Raw genomic sequence first — 17,631 nt, 5'->3', positions numbered from 1 at the left:
AAAGAGTTTTTTTTTTTTTTTTTTAATCAAACTGGCAGACATTAGGCTTTGAACAGGAGAGAAGACACGTCCACCGTAAACAAATGACGGTTTGTGGACATTGGTATTTGACAGCTGTCTTCCAACAGGCAATCAGATGAAATAAATGTCGTGCCAGCTAACCACTCTGACAGAGCTAACAATTGCATACAGGAAGATGCAACTGTTGGTTTTGATGGTTTCCCCTGTGGTTTTCACTTCCCTTTTTGGTGAAAGTGATGCAACTGTGATTTTTCTCATTTCCACCCTTTTCAGAATTTGTGAAAGTGCCCTGCCTGTGCTTCTTTTTATATCGGCATCTTCATTTTGCTGTCGATTCAGAAGCAAATCCAGTTGCTTTAACAGATTAAGGCTAAAATGGAACATAGCCGGAAAACAGCATTCCTCTGAATTGGTATTTTACCCATAAAATCACAGCCACAGAATCAGAGAGCCGCTGAGGCTGGAAGGGACTTCTGGGAACCTTCTGGTTCACCCCTTCTGCCCAAAGCAGCTAACATATGGGGACCAAAAAGTAGGAGTGTGCTCTGCCTGTCACTTCAGTGAAATACATGCAACAATCTCTGTAAAATGCTAACACTTTTTTAATGTATCTAATGAGCAGTCCCTGCTTAGATATTTTGGAATGCAGATGGTACTCAGAATTCATAAAGCAGGCCAGAAGCACACCCCTTGTCTTCATCCCAGAAATTAGGAGTAAAGAAATAAAATCAAAATAATACTTGTATACTCTGTTCAAGCTCGTTCACTTTAGGGATAGCCAGTCTGCAGCAAGGCTCCCTCTATGTACCAGGTCTTTCCCATCTAATCTGGCAGCTGCAGAGTCACCTGCCAAGTATTTCTTCAGGTTAAGATGTTCACAGCATTCTGCTGTGATGGTTCCTGCCAGCCACGACCATTCCCACAGCAGAGTCGGCACAAGGGGCTGAGTCTCTGGTTTATGGGGAATGATGCCTAACATGTCTTCTCCATGCCCACCACACCTGGCTCTGTGACACTTATGAATCAGGACTGAGTTTCTGTGATTTCCAGCTGGGCGGTGGAAAGCAAACCCTTATTAATTTTTGTTTTCTCGAGGTCTCCCATTGTGAATGGCAACAGTAGAACAGTTTCATGAGTGATTCAGGCATTTGTGTGGAAAACAAGACAGCAGATGCAGTGAGGAAGAATCTTTGTGAGTCAAGCCATGCTAAGCAGCTAAACTTGCCCCATGCATCCATGCTGGTCCCCAGTGATTGCAGTGCCACATCAAAGGACATATGAATGGGCAACCGGGATTTCACCTTCAAACACTCATGGGTCTGGCACATCTTGTCTGTCAGGGGCTTTGGTTCAGTTTCAGTCTGTTCCTGAGTGCTTTGGGCTAAAGAAAATCAGTCTTTATCTTAATGCAGAACATTTTAAACTGAAGTGTTTTCAATGTTACTGATCAGCTTTAAATCAATGACTAAGTTCAACCAGCACAGTTCAGCAGGTGGGAAAGTCTCAAGAAATTGAATGGGGATCAGGAAAAAACATTAGGAAAAGGTGGTCAGGTGTTTAGGTTGACCAGCTAACAGCCTCATAGGTCCCTGTTGTGAGAAATTAAATTCAGTATCTACTCACTTCAAACACTTAAGCAAAAGATGAAATATTGTTAAAATCCAACTATTACCAATATATTAAATTTAGAATGAATTTCAACTGTCATACCAAAGTCAGATGAGTCTCAATATTATATGTGAATTTAATCAAATTACTTCAAAAATTATCAGTCCTTATGCATTTTAAATGAATCTAAGACAGATGTCCTTTGTTTAGAAAGTGCAACTGAAGAATTTTACCAAAGCCTGTCAAGTTGTGATTGAAAATGGTAACCTTCTTCATGCTGACATAAAACTGCCATCTGACAATCTGATTGTCTCAGGGATGATTATTAAAGCTTTCTTTTTAGGATTATTTCTTAAATGGGTGAGCACTTAAGTAGACAGCCTACTCATGTGCTGTTGAAAATCATATAGACAACCCAGAAATTCTAGTTGTTACCTTTCCCTGCCTCCACCCTTTGCAACATTTATTGATTTGGTAAGAAGTTTGAAAACTTTATCTACCTAGGATAATAGGCTGATTCATGTCAAACTTTTCAACATACAACAAAGCCTGAAAAACAATCTGATAGAACAATATTTGAACAGTAAAGCCATCTCCAGATTGCTTCTACATGTGCATGCATTTGATATGCCTGCTTTAGATTAAGGAACATATAGACCAAGGCATTTCTGAGTGTGGAAGAGTAGGAAAAAACAATCATAATAATACATTTCTAATGATATCTGAAGCCTGAAAACATAGCATTTCTTTCAGGTTTCTGGATTGTTACAATGTCAGACCTAGGATTGCAGCCAATAAGCCAGGTGGTGATCTGCTGGACATCATATCTCTTGAACGGACTTTGTGCAGTTCAGGATGACTAGTCAGGTGCTGGTGTGCTTTTTAGTCTTTTCTCTGTCCAAGGTGAATGGTCACAGAGATTTTGGAACAAAAATCTTTCCTTATCTCTTTTTCAGGGCTGGTTCTTTTTGCCTTCCAGAGCATCTTTCCAGTGTTTGGACAAATCTGGTATGAGACCTATCTCAAAGTTAGGCAAGTTATCACAATCTTTCAGGGCTACTCCCTAACCAATGTTGACTTTTAAGAGTTCTGCTTTAAAGTAATTTAAATATAGTCTATGTTTTGCTTCCCACAGTGCCTCCCTGCCCCAAATATATACAAAATTCATAGACAGAAGACCATTTTTGAGGAAACTGGCATGGTCTTATCTGGCTAAAAGGTCTTGAGATAACATTGTGTCACCAATTTAGAGAAAGTTCAGCATAAAAATAGAAGTCACTACTTAAAAAGGAACAAGTAATGTTGATAAACTTTAGTTACTAAGCATTTGCCCATCTGAGTCATTTTGCACGGTTATTCTAAAATTCTAAAATTAAGGTTTCATTATGGTGAGTTTTTTTCTAAGAAACGGCTGATACACAGTGTTTTCCTAACACACAAATGGGCTCCAAGTCAAGTTGTTTGTCAACCAGAAATTTCATTTTGTAAGGGAAAAGCTATTTTAAAATCAATCAGGAGTGAACTTCAGGTAAAGCAAAAAATGGTATATCAAGTTTGCATTCCTTAAATTGCTCTTCCTTTGCAGGAGGTCTAGGCTTCATGGGATCTCTGTTGCTGACCACCAGGAACCATTGCAGTATATAGCAAATACTGTAGAAGTTATTTATGTTGTGGTATTTGTACTGGGGACAGCATTCATGGGAACATTTCCTTCTCCCAGTACCACAGGTAGTAGAAGGCAGTATTTACATGAATCCACGTAGATGTTTACCTCATTCTCTCCTGGTGATACTGCCTTTGCATGCCATAGAGCAATCCACCTTTTGTCCCAAGTCAGAACAAACAGAAGAAAACAAATACATTTGCAAGACATTAAACATTACACCTGTGACAACTCTTAGATGTGAATAGAAGTAAAATACCAGGTAATTCTTTTTGTGTCCTGAAAAACAGAGCTAATCCATGCTGCTTGCAGTACTATTGTGATACATGTACTCTTGCAGAGGAACTGTTCCCATGACAAACTCTTTACAAGGCAGATTTTGCTATTTATCCCCAATATGAAGAGCAAATCTGCTTGCTCACTTTCAAGACCAACAAGGACCAAGGCTGCAGGCTGAAGGGGGACCCAGGGAGATTATCAGAGAGCAGTAGTGAGAACCACAATTCAGAGATGTTTTCAGAGCTGTGATACCTCGATTTTGTTGGAAGCCTTCCCCTGCAACTGCTTAGAAACCATTCGTGTTTCTTTGGCCTCTGCCCTGACAGAGTTTGTTGCTGTCTCTCTCTCTGCCCATGTCCTCTTTGCTTCTTTTTCTTTCTACACGCTTTACCCTGCATCTCGTGTCTGCACTAATTCTCATCCTTCTATCCCTCTCTTTTACTTCTCTATTCTTTACATTCATGTTTCTTCTTTCCTTCTTTCTCTCATCTTTTGTTCCCCCTCACACTTCCCAGCCACAACACAGGAAAGCCTGGGCTGATGGACCACTGCTGGAGCTGGCATTCATATCTATGTGAGCTGCCCCTGCTGGCTGAGCTACAATTCCCATAACAATACAGAGGGAACATGAGTATTGTACAAACACCCAACTTTAGCTGCAGTGAGTGCCACTTGTGAAGAATGAGTGGACTTTAGGTTATTTAGTTGCGTTCCCTTGTATTAATCCCATGACAAACACCGCGGAGTGCAATGTATATTCATGCATTTTAGTTTCATAGTCACATGCATATGAGCTACAGCCAAACATCTAAATTCTTATGTATCCATGATTTCACACTGACTTTGCACTATATTTATGTCACTGCAAAAGAGCCTTTAAAACCTTACCAGATCTCCAGCTAGCATAAATCAACCTAGCTCCACTGAAAATGTGTGGCCTTGACTTTGGTGTGAATATATTTCAGGCCTTGAACGACCTAAGCTGCACTTACATCTGAATGCAAAACCATCATAAAACAACAAATGTATTTCCACGTATCAAAACAAGCTTAGGTAAAAGCAAGACAATAAATCTATCTGAATATACTATTTTCTATGGGACTAACAATTTTTTTTGTTTGTTTGTTTGGAAGATGTGAATGACATATGAACTTTGCCATGGGAATCAAACATACAGCTGTTAAAATTGCCACTCTGTTGCTAATGAATTCTTCCAGTTCTCATCCATATGACTACGGTTTTTGCTTATCTGATTGCTAGAATCAGGGTATTATTATGCTTTGATAAAGTAATTATTTTTATTGAATTTAGTAACAAAATAACAGGCTGATTTCTTCCAGTCTAAAGGACAGGTCAATTTGTATTGAATTTGTGTTTTTTTTTTCTCTTTAAAGCTCTTCTAAGAAATGTTTTTTATTTATTTAACGCATGCTTTTTGTAGGGAGCCATAAAGTAGATTTAAGATGATACTCACTGCCACTATGTAGAAGGCAAATTGCCAGCACTGCTGACATACATGAGTACATAATCTGAGTAACCCTTAAAACTCCCTCTGAGACCTGCAATCTATTCCTTCTGGCATTGCTGTGTTGTGGATTTGGCTGCTAGCTCTTCTTCCAGACATCCCTCAGCACTCATTCATAAGGCGTAGCCTGAACTTTCAGGATCTCATCTCCAGTCGGTGCCTAAACAGGAGCTTTTTTCTTTGATTTTAACTCAACTTGTGTCAGTCTTTTACTGAGTAATTCACAAGAAGGTGGTGAAGTCCTGTGAGCAGTTGATCTGAGGATGGTGCAAGCGAGGATGCTGCTGCTGAGATCCAGACTCTCTTGTTGACTTCCCTTGCTAACAGATCCATCTATAACAAACTTCACCTTCGAGTACTATGCCTCAGAAACAGATTGTGAGTGGGGAGATCCTCATGCCGAGTGCTTTTGGGGAGAATCTGAGAGCAGGCAGGCAGGTGGCATGCTGAGGCTGGCACTGCTGCTGGGTATGGAAAATGTACTTGCACCTTCCCCCCTCTCTACTTGCTCTGTGGTTCCTCAGACATGGTGAGCCATTTGGACCAGCACTTATCTAAGTCCCTGGACATATCTAGGGTACATTACTTCAGCCCAGGGTGGCAACCACAGGTTCTGCACAGGAACAGCTAAGAATAGGTCATTTACTAACACTTCTCACAAATCAGAGCCAAAAGCAGCATGACAGGTACCTACCAGTGGTGCAGTGGGTGAGCAGGTAAGGAGGAGAGTGAGGAGCCAGGAGCCTGCCTTCCCTTCCTGTTTCATTGATTCACTCTGCTTCTGCTTCCTCCTCTGTGAAATGGGAGTTCCTAGCTCACTCCCAGTTCTGATAGCTGGATGAAAGGAAGTAATGCACATTATGATTAATTTTCATACCCCAATTTTCATAAGCAACAATTAGGCTTGTTCGTGATTTTGAAGAGCTCTGCCAAAGAGAAGGTCAGAGGGAAATCGCGATTTGACTTCTTACTCAGCTCTGGAGAAACTCTGCAGTCAGAGGATACTGAACCTTCCCATGTGGCAGGCTTATGCCCCACTCTTTGAGGAATGGCAGTTTCAGAAAAGAAGGCAAACTCACCGGTTTGGCACGTTGGAGAAGAGGAGCATTCCCACAAGGGAACTTGTCTGCCCAACTTGGATATTCAAATTTCGTCAGACAGGATCTCCCTCTGAGGTAGACAAATTTCCTTCTGTCTTGTCTAAGGAGCAGTGCAGGTATTTGTTGTAGGAAAACTGCTTCATTAGGTACTTAAGCACAGGAACAAGGCGGGAGCCAAAGCAGGGTGGATTGGAGCACACCCATGAAAAGGCCAAGTGATCGAGTGATCGAGGATACACCACAGCATGATGCAAGTCTCTAGCACAAATGGCTGTTTTCTTCCCTTTCTCATTCCTCATATATGTGTTTCCTGGTTCGATTCGGAACAAGTGTGTCAGGACCCTGGGTCTCTCTTTCTTCCAACAGAGAAGCCACAGCTCTTCCTTATCTTCTGAAGAAATCCTTGAAGATCCAAATTACAGCCTGGCTTCACATGAACAGGAAAGATATTTAAGCATGTGCGTAACTTAGCGTGAGCTGAGTTACTTTGCTACTAAGGAAGTTAAATATTTAAATGCCTTCTAGAATGAGAGGGAAGGGAAGGGAAGGGAAGGGAAGGGAAGGGAAGGGAAGGGAAGGGAAGGGAAGGGAAGGGAAGGGAAGGGAAGGGAAGGGAAGGGAAGGGAAGGGAAGGGAAGGGAAGGGAAGGGAAGGGAAGGGAAGGGAAGGGAAGGGAAGGGAAGGGAAGGGAAGGGAAGGGAAGGGAAGGGAAGGGAAGGGAAGGGAAGGGAAGGGAAGGGAAGGGAAGGGAAGGGAAGGGAAGGGAAGGGAAGGGAAGGGAAGGGAAGGGAAGGGAAGGGAAGGGAAGGGAAGGGAAGGGAAGGGAAGGGAAGGGAAGGGAAGGGAAGGGAAGGGAAGGGAAGGGAAGGGAAGGGAAGGGAAGGGAAGGGAAGGGAAGGGAAGGGAAGGGAAGGGAAGGGAAGGAGGAAAAATGGAAGGGGGACTTCCTTCTAAAATTGTCAACCTTTTTTATTCTACTCTTGTTCTTTTTCTGTGTACCTATTGCACATTCAATGCTGCTTTTGTTTCATCACTGTGTGGTAACTATGCCAAATGCCTTTGCAAAAAGTCTTGAACCACAGATGAACCTCAATTTTGTTCTTGCCACAGTCAATACCAAATCCATTTACATCAGAGGCTTAGGACCATGGCTTTGCTTGGAAAACATTGAATCAGCAGCAAGAAGGTCATTTTAACATGTTAGCCTGGACTCTTAACTGCTTAATTCAGTTTGGGTCTGGTGTAATTTTATTTTTCTAGCACTGGTGCAAAACCTGGAATAACCCTTTTAAATCTCCTGTACAGTTAATCCAACAGGCTGTTGAACAGATACCACAGCCAGGCTGGGCAGCTGCAGTCTCTTTAAGATGTTACTGAAGGAAAACAATTATATTAAAAAGAACACTTTTTTTTTTCTTTCCCTCTGCTTTGTTATCACATCTATGTACAGTCATTGCAAGCGATCTCTGGTCCACTGAAAAACACCACCATTGCTTTCCTTAAGGATGCTTTAGCATTTTCTCTATAAGCAATCCATCAGATTATTAGGACTGAGCTTTAGACCATCCCTAATGTATTTTAGCACATCACTTTTGGCCTGAAAGCATGACACAAATAATAATAATAATAATAATAGAGTAGATATTTATTTCTATAGAGAGACTTGTGTTTAGAAGCTCTGTTGCACTTCCAGATGTCAGAAAGCCTTGTTTTAAGGAGCTAAATTAGCTGTAGTACTGCAGACAGAATTTAAATAGTTCCTCCTTAAACTATTTTACATTTGTTAATAAGATGCATGGCTAGAAGGACTGCTACTGCGCACACAAAGGAATGTTTCCTTAATACACACTTTTTTATTGATCTGGTAATGCTCTGTACTCTGAGTTGAAACAGTGCTATTCAGCCAAGCCATTCAGGAGGCATCTGGTGGGAGATGTGCAGAGCTCACCTCTGTGCCCCCAAGGGCTTGAGGAGTGCTCCTGGCCCCCCAGCCAGAAAGACAAATGGGTGTTTTGCTGGGTGCTTGTATCCCCTTTCAGGAGAATCAAGAAACATGCCTGCAAGTGCAGTGAAGAGCCTCAGTACTTGTTTCTGAGCTAGAAAGAGCATGTTACACTGCAAGAGAGGGTTATCTGTTTAGCCAGTTAAAAAGAAGAAGATAAATAAAGTGGTATCTTTATACAACAGCAGGTAAGGTAGTGTGTTAAAAGGGAGAAAATATGAAATAACAAAGGGTTATCGAATAAAACAGAATGCGCGACAAGAGCTAGTGGCTGGAAGGTGAATTTGGACACATTCGACAGGACACACCTTCTAGTGGCAAGGAAGATGAACCATCAGGATAGCTCCCTCGAGGTCCTTTATCCCCGGTCATTTGCCACCTCCAGTTGAAGTCTTTTTGAAAGATGGGATTTCACCAAATGCAAATCACTGAATTAATCCAAAGAACAACTGAATTAAATCCTACCATTTTTATTAAACAAGCCAGAAGAGATCTGCTGTTCGTTCTGCCTCACAACCCATGGGTGTTTCGATGAGTCTTTCCATTGCTCCCTTTGCTCTGGGGCTTTTGTGTCACTGCTCATGCTTGGTGCAGAGAGTTTTTTGTTCCATCTCTTTAGCAGGTGATGTTTCCTATACCTGATGTTGATCAAAAGCAGCAGTGGGAAGGAGCTGTATTATCATAAGTCTGTATTGCCTTGTGATGGCAACTGGTGGTAAGATTAGGGTAAGTAACTGCAAGGAAACCCGGGGCAGACTGGGCATTTCAAAGCACCCTCCTTGAGCAGAGGTGCCTGTGCCATAGGAAGACCATCCTGGCCTTATGGTGCTGTTGGCAGTGTAACTGCAGGTCCACTAGCCTGACTTCTTGATTCTGCTTCATAAGGCTTGCCCACCCACAGCAGTCATAAATACAAGGCAACAAGCACCGGGCAGGTAGGCCCAGCATGGCTGGACTCCACCACGCATTGGAGGCAGGGCTGAGGAGCCAGGGAGGCACAGAGAAGCTGTGGATGCCCCATCCCTGGAGGTGTTCAAGGCCAGGCTGGGTGGGGCTTTGGGCAACCTGACCCAGTGTAAGGTGTCCCTGCCCATGGCAGGGGGTAGGAACTGGATGATCTTTAAGGTCCCTTCCAAACCAAACCATTCTGTGATTCTGTGACCTGCAGCCTCACAGCACGTCCCAAATACCAGCATCAGAGAAGCACCCACAGGCTCTAGGAGTGTGTCACAGGATGCAGTTTACGTCCACCCGCCACAGCCATTTTGGACAGAGAGAAGTGTTTTCTCAGAGCCTTCCTGTTGAATTCCCGTATTTGGGGAGACGCTGCTGGGAGACGACACGTTTTTCGTGCCTCGCGGTCTGAATTTGTGAGTGAAGATTTAAAGGTGCCTTTGATGGCTGGGAATTTACAGCATCTTGGAAAACAGGTCATTAATCTAGGTGCCTATTTCTGTGCATATGTTTCTAACTTTAGGCAGAAAGAGGGAAAGTGATGATGCTCCTGTTTTGAAATGTAGAAGTACTGTGATTCAGGGGATCCTCTGCCTAGAGAGCTGTCCTTCTCCATAATCTTTGTCTTAATGATCTGTTAATACTTAACTTCTCATTTGATTGACCTGAAGTGCTGGATCTGGATAACCTACCATGAATATATATATGCCTTGGAAACAGTACTTTGTTCATGTCAAACCTACTCACAAACTGCTTTTGTTTTGTTTTGTTTGTTTGTTTCGTTTTGTTTGTTTGTTTAGTAACTGCTAAGTGCTCTTTACAAGGTGAACACAACAGTCTCTAAGCAGAGATTTTGCATTTAGAAGAACTGCATATGTGAAGGTTTGTATAAGAGGTGTTGACCCTGAAGGTGCTTACAAAGTACAGTAGACGTGTTTGAGATTTGCTTAAATAGATCCCATGATGCCTTGCTGGGTAGCAACAAGGATGGACACCCTTACACATTTCTTAAATTATCTGTGAGGTTCTGTGTTGCACATTGCAGGTTCATTAACAACAAGCCGTAGCTGTCATTGTGTCAGCCTTCCTGTACTGCCAGGAGATGGTCCGATTTTCCATTCAATGTTGTTGTACTAAATTGCACTCCTGGGACAAAATGGTCCAGCTAACCATACAAAATGCTGATGATTATTGTACCAGGGCCTGGTCGTCACACTTGCTTTCTAGCAAGCTTTAATATTTATCATGTGGTGATGGCCCTAGCGCTTTGTGTGGTGTTACAAGCTGTGCATGTGTGCAATGGGGAGATGATCCCTGCCTCAAAGCAACACACAAACCCCTGTGCGTATTGAAACACACTAAGGAGGAAAGGACTACAAAGACCAGACAGAAAGGTGAAAGACATGGAGAACAAGGTAAAAATGTGAGGCTTGTGGTTAGAGTAACAAGCAGAGGTCAAAGAATACAAAGTGCCTTACCATAGGGTAGTAGTTCACAAGCTCCATGACTAGTGAGTTCAGAAGGATCTGAAGGAAGCACCTGTATGATATTGGCTGGGTCTCTTCCCACAGCCAAGGAGTGGCATGGGATGAAAGGTGAGGGTGTTTGAGGAACAAATGCGCAGCCTTATATTAAAGGCTGGCCTCACAGAGTCAGGGCTTGGTTATTTCAAAGCATAATTATCAAGTATTCTTTGTGCTGGCAGATGCAGTGTTGAGTGCAGATACCCAAGCGAGCTGTCTAGGACGTGAAGCAGCAGAGAATTTCACATGGATGAGTTCAGCCAGCTAAAAAGGACGTGCTTTTAGATGTAACCCAAGTACCTCTATGTCATGTTCTGCAATGCAAATAAGCTTTCTAATGTGTCTCCCCCCACACTCCACTATTCTTTTCCTCACCCAGTTGGGCAGGACTGAGCTGTGATATCTGTAAAGTGAAAAATAGGTGCTTCATCGAGCTTGATGAAGTTTGATGCAGATGGAAGGACTCTCTGCCTTTGTATAAAGGAGATGGATATAGCATGCCTGATACAGAATGGCATCACTGGCTAAAGCAAAGGTGGATTTTAAAGTGAAGCACAAAGAAAAAATTGAAGATTTGAAGAAGCTGAGGGGCAGAAGCATTATTCTCAAGGTTTCACCTCACTTCTCTGCAATCGTGTAAAAGTTCAGGTACGGGACTAAATTACGAGCTGACTAACCCTGTCACAGGGTAGACATCTGAATTCCTTCCCGGAAACACCTGCTTCTCTCCACTACCTATAGAGGGAGTCTACACTCACCTTCACTGAATAATTTTTAAACAATTCAGGTTAGATAAAAGAAATCTCAATGCAGGTTTCTACACACAACATTCATGATGCTTTCTATTACTTTTTACACTTACACACAAGACTGTTTCTATTCCATGCTTATTCTAGCCAAATACCCCAGAGAAGGAGAAAGCATTACTAAGGAAAATTTGCTGAGGGAAGGACTGTTTTGTTTGTTTGTTTGTTTGTTTGTTTTTTGCTGAGGAGGCATTTTCTTTGCATAGGCTTACCCTTGTTTTCACTTACAAGCTTCTTGAAGTGTTTTCTTTTGAGCTTTTTTTAAGCTCTCTGTATCCAGGACTTACTCATGTTCCACGATTTAAAAGAACAGACTTTTGTTGGGGCAAATAATTCAATATCAACTACAGTATTAGATTATTGGTAAGATAATTTAAAGTGAAAATCCCTTCAGTAATTTTGGATTATTTCTAGAAAAGCACAATAAATGCAAAAAGCCAATGGGTCTGTACATACTGATCCAGGTTATTTCCAAATCAAATTTTTCTAAAAAAAAAATGCTCAGATTCAGCCAAATGACTTCTGCTCGTGAAATGTATGAATGAGTTATAATCATTGTGTGAGTGTAAAAACAGATTAAAATGAACGCTCTTTTAATGTTCTATACAATATATGCTTTGAATGGTGGTGTTTTTTTAGTCAAGTAATTACAGGGTGGAGAGAATGCGTGGCCAATGGCGGTGGGTTAATTACAAGACCAAACACCCACTACATCTTGCTCAAAGAGCCTTGAAATGATTATACATTGTTGTAACTAATAGCCTAGTTTGGACCAGCGATTTGAGAGCTACCTCAGTTTAAAACAAATGTGTAACTTCTACCCAAGCATCCTTACCATTTATACAAATAATGCCGTATAGCACAGGGAGAGGAGCTCAGTTTCTGGACAGGAGATGGTTTGTTTACACTGTCCACTTGATGACTTTACATAGACTCTTTCTTTCTTTCTCTTCTTAGGGTCAGGCAATTTCTGGTCTTCTTTCAGGACACAGCAGTTTGGAGGAAAATAATGCAAAATAGAGATCTGTGATAAACAAAAATAAAATAACCTAGCACACAGCTTTTGTTGTATCTACAGCTTCTCCGAACTTTAACTGATTGCATTTTAAATTATTTGGGATAAGGGCAGGCGAGATCAGCTGCTAATCTAATGTGTATACCAGCCATTAAATTTCTCCTAAATGCATCTACGTACACTCCCTGGGTAAAAAGCATTTTCCAGGAAAGCATTCAGCATCAATCTGAAGATACCAAGAGGATTCCAGCATTAGGCTGACACCAACTGCAAATGTCTTGCTGGGACCTGATCTTCTCCCTGTGAGGCAGACTCACATGTGCTTCTGATTTCCAGGACTGGTTCATCTGAAGAAAGACACACGTCTTGCTGAAGTTGATGTGAATACTCACATGCTGCAAGCCAGTCAAACTCTTGTCCATCTTGTTGCATGTAGACCAAAGAGCATGCTTTTGTACGGACAGCACTAGGGCCATGTGTGCTCTGACCCTCTGCACACAGGTATGGCTGAGCACGCCGTCTGGGTACAGGACACTTTCTTGGAAATCAGTTGAGCTGAACAGCTTCCAGTCCCTCTCTCCACTGCTAAATCAAATGTTGTCAGCATCTGGACCCACTCCTTTGTGCCTGGCCGTGTCTAACTTATGTTGTCAGCACAGTCCGGCTCTGAACTCCTGGGCGCAGACTAGGGGACAGCACATGGCAGGGACCACTCCAGCAGGCAATCTGCACGCAGCCACCAGGTTTTTAGAGCTAAAACCATTCAAAAACATTGAAGTATGCAGGCTAGGCCTGTTGGCTAGGACTAGTAAAAGTCCCTTACGCCTTTTAGTTTATCAGTACAAATATAACTTGAAGGGGCTTAAGCTAAGAAATGTTTACATTATCTGGAAAGATTGTTTTTTATTAAAAACCCACCTTACCAGAATTCTTTTCACAGTTTTTGTAATTCATCCACATATCAAGCAAAGGATAAATTTATAAAGATATTTGATTAGCTGCCATTTATACAGTTTCCTGCCCCCTAAAAATAGAGCAAGGCTAATTGAACTGAAAAACTAAAGATTTCAAAAAAATAATTATGTAACTTGCCACACTTGCCCTGCTTTCCCCTCTACTCCCCTCCCCCTTACTTATTTTTTAAAGAGGTCAAGGTTATTAAACTCTTACATTCATACAGTAAGAAAAGTGGGATCTAAACATAAAGATTTTTCATGCAGCATGAATTTGCCCACGTAGCCTTTTTGTAGTATGTTTGTTTACCAATTAGGCTATGAAATTGATACTTTGATGTATACAGTGTGTGCAATTCACGCAGGTGAGATAATGGCGCAACAAAAGTTTTTTTCCTTCCCTGACTCATGTGTGTTTATACCGTCCCAGGCTGCAATCCTTATTCAGGCTAATTTATTTACCTCAGTGGGTGTGTTGTCTCTGTAAGGACTGCAGTTTGATGACCCAGGTTTGCAATGTTAATGCAGCTCTACTGTAAGCTTTTGCATTGCGTGATGCAAAATTACAGCTCCGATGCTTCTGCTCTAGAAACGTGTGCACACTCAGGAAGCCACGGGAAGGGTTACTTTAACAATTTCAGTCTTATCTATGAATTTATAACTTCTAACCCTGCGCTGATTTATACAGTGTGGCACTGTATTTCGGACGCATGCTGCCTCAGAAAATTAATGCTGCATTCTGGCAACCATATGGGCAGCTGGCGGGCGGCCAGGAGACCAGCAGAGCACAGCCCTACCTTCACGCAAACCTTCCCTGCGCAAGACAACCTTGGCCATCCCTGGCATGGACTGCACTGGCCAAGGAGCCAAAATACAGGGACCCTGTACGTGCTTGTGACTTACAACCACCGGCTTCTCCTGGGACAGATGCACACCAATATGATTAATGAGCGAAGCTGCGTGGACACACTCCCCTTGCAGCAGGTAACCACATGGGCACTGCACTTCCTGATGTCTCACAGAATGGAGAGGATTGCAGAGGCCTCCCCATATATCCATGTTTCTTCTTTATGGACCTTTTTTGCAGTTGTTGCTCTCAACTGTGACAAAATTTACCTTGCAAGCTCTATGTCAAAGGGCATTTATGTTATTTGTTCTGTAAAACACATGTTATTTATTCTCTGAGGACTGAGAACAAATAATCACAAAAATGGCTGATGGTAGCTTACGTATCTTAAGCACTTTAGAGAAAAAAGAAAAGAAAAGAAAAGAAAAGAAAAGAAAAGAAAAGAAAAGAAAAGAAAAGAAAAGAAAAGAAAAGAAAAGAAAAGAAAAGAAAAGAAAAGAAAAGAAAAGAAAAGAAAAGAAAAGATTTACAGTTCAGTAAGGAAAGAAGTAAAAATCATTTTTCCATTATCACTTGCAAATAAGTAGTTTTTGTTCTCTGTTCTTGTGCTTCTCTCACACTATTATTTCTTATCAAATATGTGATTATTCATGGACTTAAATCTAACTCTGCTGCCGGCTTCAGTGGGACTACCTACAGGAATGCTGGGCTGGACTGGGAAGTCCTCAAATAAGATTCTAATTTTGTCTTCTCGCTAGGTGAATGATACAAATCTCAGAAAGAATGGAGAAGACAAATTTCATTTAATGGTTTCAAGTAACTTTATGCAATACCTTAAATGGAAGATGCCTTGATGATAGCTCAAACACACAACCTGTTTATAATGTATTTTATTTGCATAATGCTTTCCATTCATAAATAGCTCTGAGATTTCTTCTACAACTGTTCACAGGAATCATGTCACTTGCTAGGCTTTACAGCAGCTGTTCTACTTCCCATTGCAGTAACCCCATGAAAAGAATAGGGATTGAAAGTGAAGCAGCACACATTTTCCACTGTAAAATAGTTGGTACACTGTAATTTCATGCTTTAGCTCTCTGCACACTAGCTTTTCCAAGGAGACCAGAGCTCACGCTTTATCTCAAACAGTACAATCTCCGTATACATACTGTCCTGCTGGTTCATTCAGACAGCTAATTTTGCGTCTATATTAAATTTTTTCTTAAACCTTGATGTTGTGCTAAAGCTGCTGCAGTTAGACCATTGATGGCAGTGACTTGTTCTGCAGGACAAGTGGGCCTTGTTTCTTTTAATACTGTTTCAGCACTGTCCAGCTCAGGGCACAGTTTATCAGCAGAGTGGTTGCTGCTGCTATTTGATCATAAGGAGCATTTCCAGTGCTCCTGCCACTACTGAAATACTTTGTAGTGATGTGGGATTTCTGGGAAATGAAATCCAAACGTTATTAGCCTGCTCCGGCTCTGCTCAGTTTGAAGGACTTGCTTGTATCCAGACTGGAGTCTAGCTACAGTTTAGAAATGCTGACTAGCTGCAGTTAAAAAAGAAATAAATTAATTCACAGCTGATTATATACACCACATGGGTACAGCACAGCGATAAGTTTATTCCTGGTGCTCCTCAGCATTTGAGAACCCAGGCATGCCAGCAATGCTAATGTAACTACTTTGGGTAGCCAGTTTTCCCAGTGCAACCACCTCTTTTCCCCAGGAAAAACAATTTTATCTGTGTAGCCAGCAACAGCAAAATGGTGATCTATGCACAACCGGTACCTGGAAGTGTCCTTCCTGATCTTGCAGTAATGCAGCCCGTTTCTCACCCTGTGTCTTGAACAATCCAGTTTTACCAATACCCAGGCACAGCCCAGCATCCAAATCAAGCGATCACTCTCCCAGTGTTGCCTGCCAGTGGAGCATGCAGCTCTCTGCCGGGGTTGTGGACTATCAAATTGCAGATCCACGCCGGTTCTTGGTCTTCGTAGGCACTGCCAGAACAACCTACTGTGTCTGGTGGCACGATCTACCTGGATATAGAAAAAACATCTAGGATAATTTTATATATAAAGAATCATGGTGTTTTTTTTTTTTTTTTGGTTCTCCCTACACTTTCCTTTTAAAAGGAGTAAAAGATATTTTTAGGAGTCTGGTATTACTAGAAGTGCCCTCCCTCGTCCCCCCCAATCCTCTCAGGGCTCTCAGGAGGCCTTTGAACATCTCCCAGAGTTCGGGACCTGAGAAATAGGATCTCCGGCGTCCTTGGGGCTGCACAGCTCCCACACGGCACAGTTACAGATGTAGGGCAGAAGTATAACTGACCTTCACCTGCAAAACCAGAACTGCTGGTGCTTACACGGGAGCTATGCTGCCGGATAAAAACAATAATTTAATTGCCTAACGCAGACGAGGCCTCTGAGGAATCTCCTTCTCCAAATAACCCCGCCAATCAAACCTCCATCAGCAGCACCCACTAATCTGGGCTCCCTCGGCACAGCGCTCCGAGTCGCGCTTTGCCGGGCACCCTACAGCGAGGCAGGGCTCCCCCCTCACACCCAACCACATGAAACCCCCCCCAAAAAAAAGAGGTGCGCGCCCAGGTCACCCAGCCCCGCGCTCAGAGGGCGCCCAGCGGCGGCAGCGGGGCTGGCTGCCGAGCCTGGCAGGTTAGGAACAAAGCCGGACCCAAAGCCGGACCCAAAGCCGGACCCAAAGCCGGACCCCATATACCGGACCCCGCACCCGGCGGCCAGCAGCCCCCCGCCGCCCCTCACCGCCCACCCGCCCGTGAAGGGGGCGCCGGCCCCGTGCGCGCCGCCGCGTGGTGGCGGCCGGCGGGAGCGGGAGCGCGCGCGCGCGCACGGCGGGCAGGCGGGCGGCCGGGCGGGGGCGCGCACGGGACGGTGTGCGCGGGGAGGGGACGGGCCGGGAGGGGAGGGGAGGGGACGGGAGGGCGATACCGGGGCGGGGAGAGGCGGCGGCGGCGCGGCTCGGGGCAGGCGGCAGGGGACAGGCGCTGCCGAGCCGGGAGACACCGCGGCGGCCGCCGCCGAGTCGGGGCATCCTTCCTCCTCCTCCTCCTTCCTCCTCTTCCTCCTCCCTCCTCCTCCCCTCCCCGCCCCCCGCCCTTCCCCCTTTTTCTTTCTCTCCTTCCCCGCCGCGCGCCGGGGCCGATCGCTATCGGCAGCCGCGACCCGGGGCGTTTCCGCGGCGGCCGCCACCGAGGGCAGAGCCGGGCCCCTCCCTCCCTGCCCCCCTCCCCGGCCGGCACCGGGGGGACCCCCCCTGCCCGCCCCCCGCCCGGGGCTCGGCGGAGAGGGCCCG

The 17,631-nt window shown here is 43.8% G+C and overlaps 1 long non-coding RNA gene across 1 annotated transcript; it reads left to right on the top strand.

The window, feature by feature from the left end:
• Window positions 1-6,012: 6,012 nt before the first annotated feature.
• Window positions 6,013-12,549, top strand: LOC140002166 (uncharacterized). Its single transcript, XR_011808297.1, has 3 exons — window positions 6,013-6,271; window positions 8,818-8,924; window positions 9,367-12,549. It is a non-coding gene; the product is annotated as an uncharacterized lncRNA (long non-coding RNA).
• Window positions 12,550-17,631: the final 5,082 nt, after the last annotated feature.

The sequence above is a fragment of the Anas platyrhynchos genome, chromosome 3, assembly GCF_047663525.1.
Source record: "Anas platyrhynchos isolate ZD024472 breed Pekin duck chromosome 3, IASCAAS_PekinDuck_T2T, whole genome shotgun sequence".
NCBI lineage: Eukaryota > Metazoa > Chordata > Aves > Anseriformes > Anatidae > Anas > Anas platyrhynchos.
The sequence above is the reverse complement of the archived record's forward strand: the minus strand, read 5'-3'. Positions and strand labels throughout refer to the sequence as shown.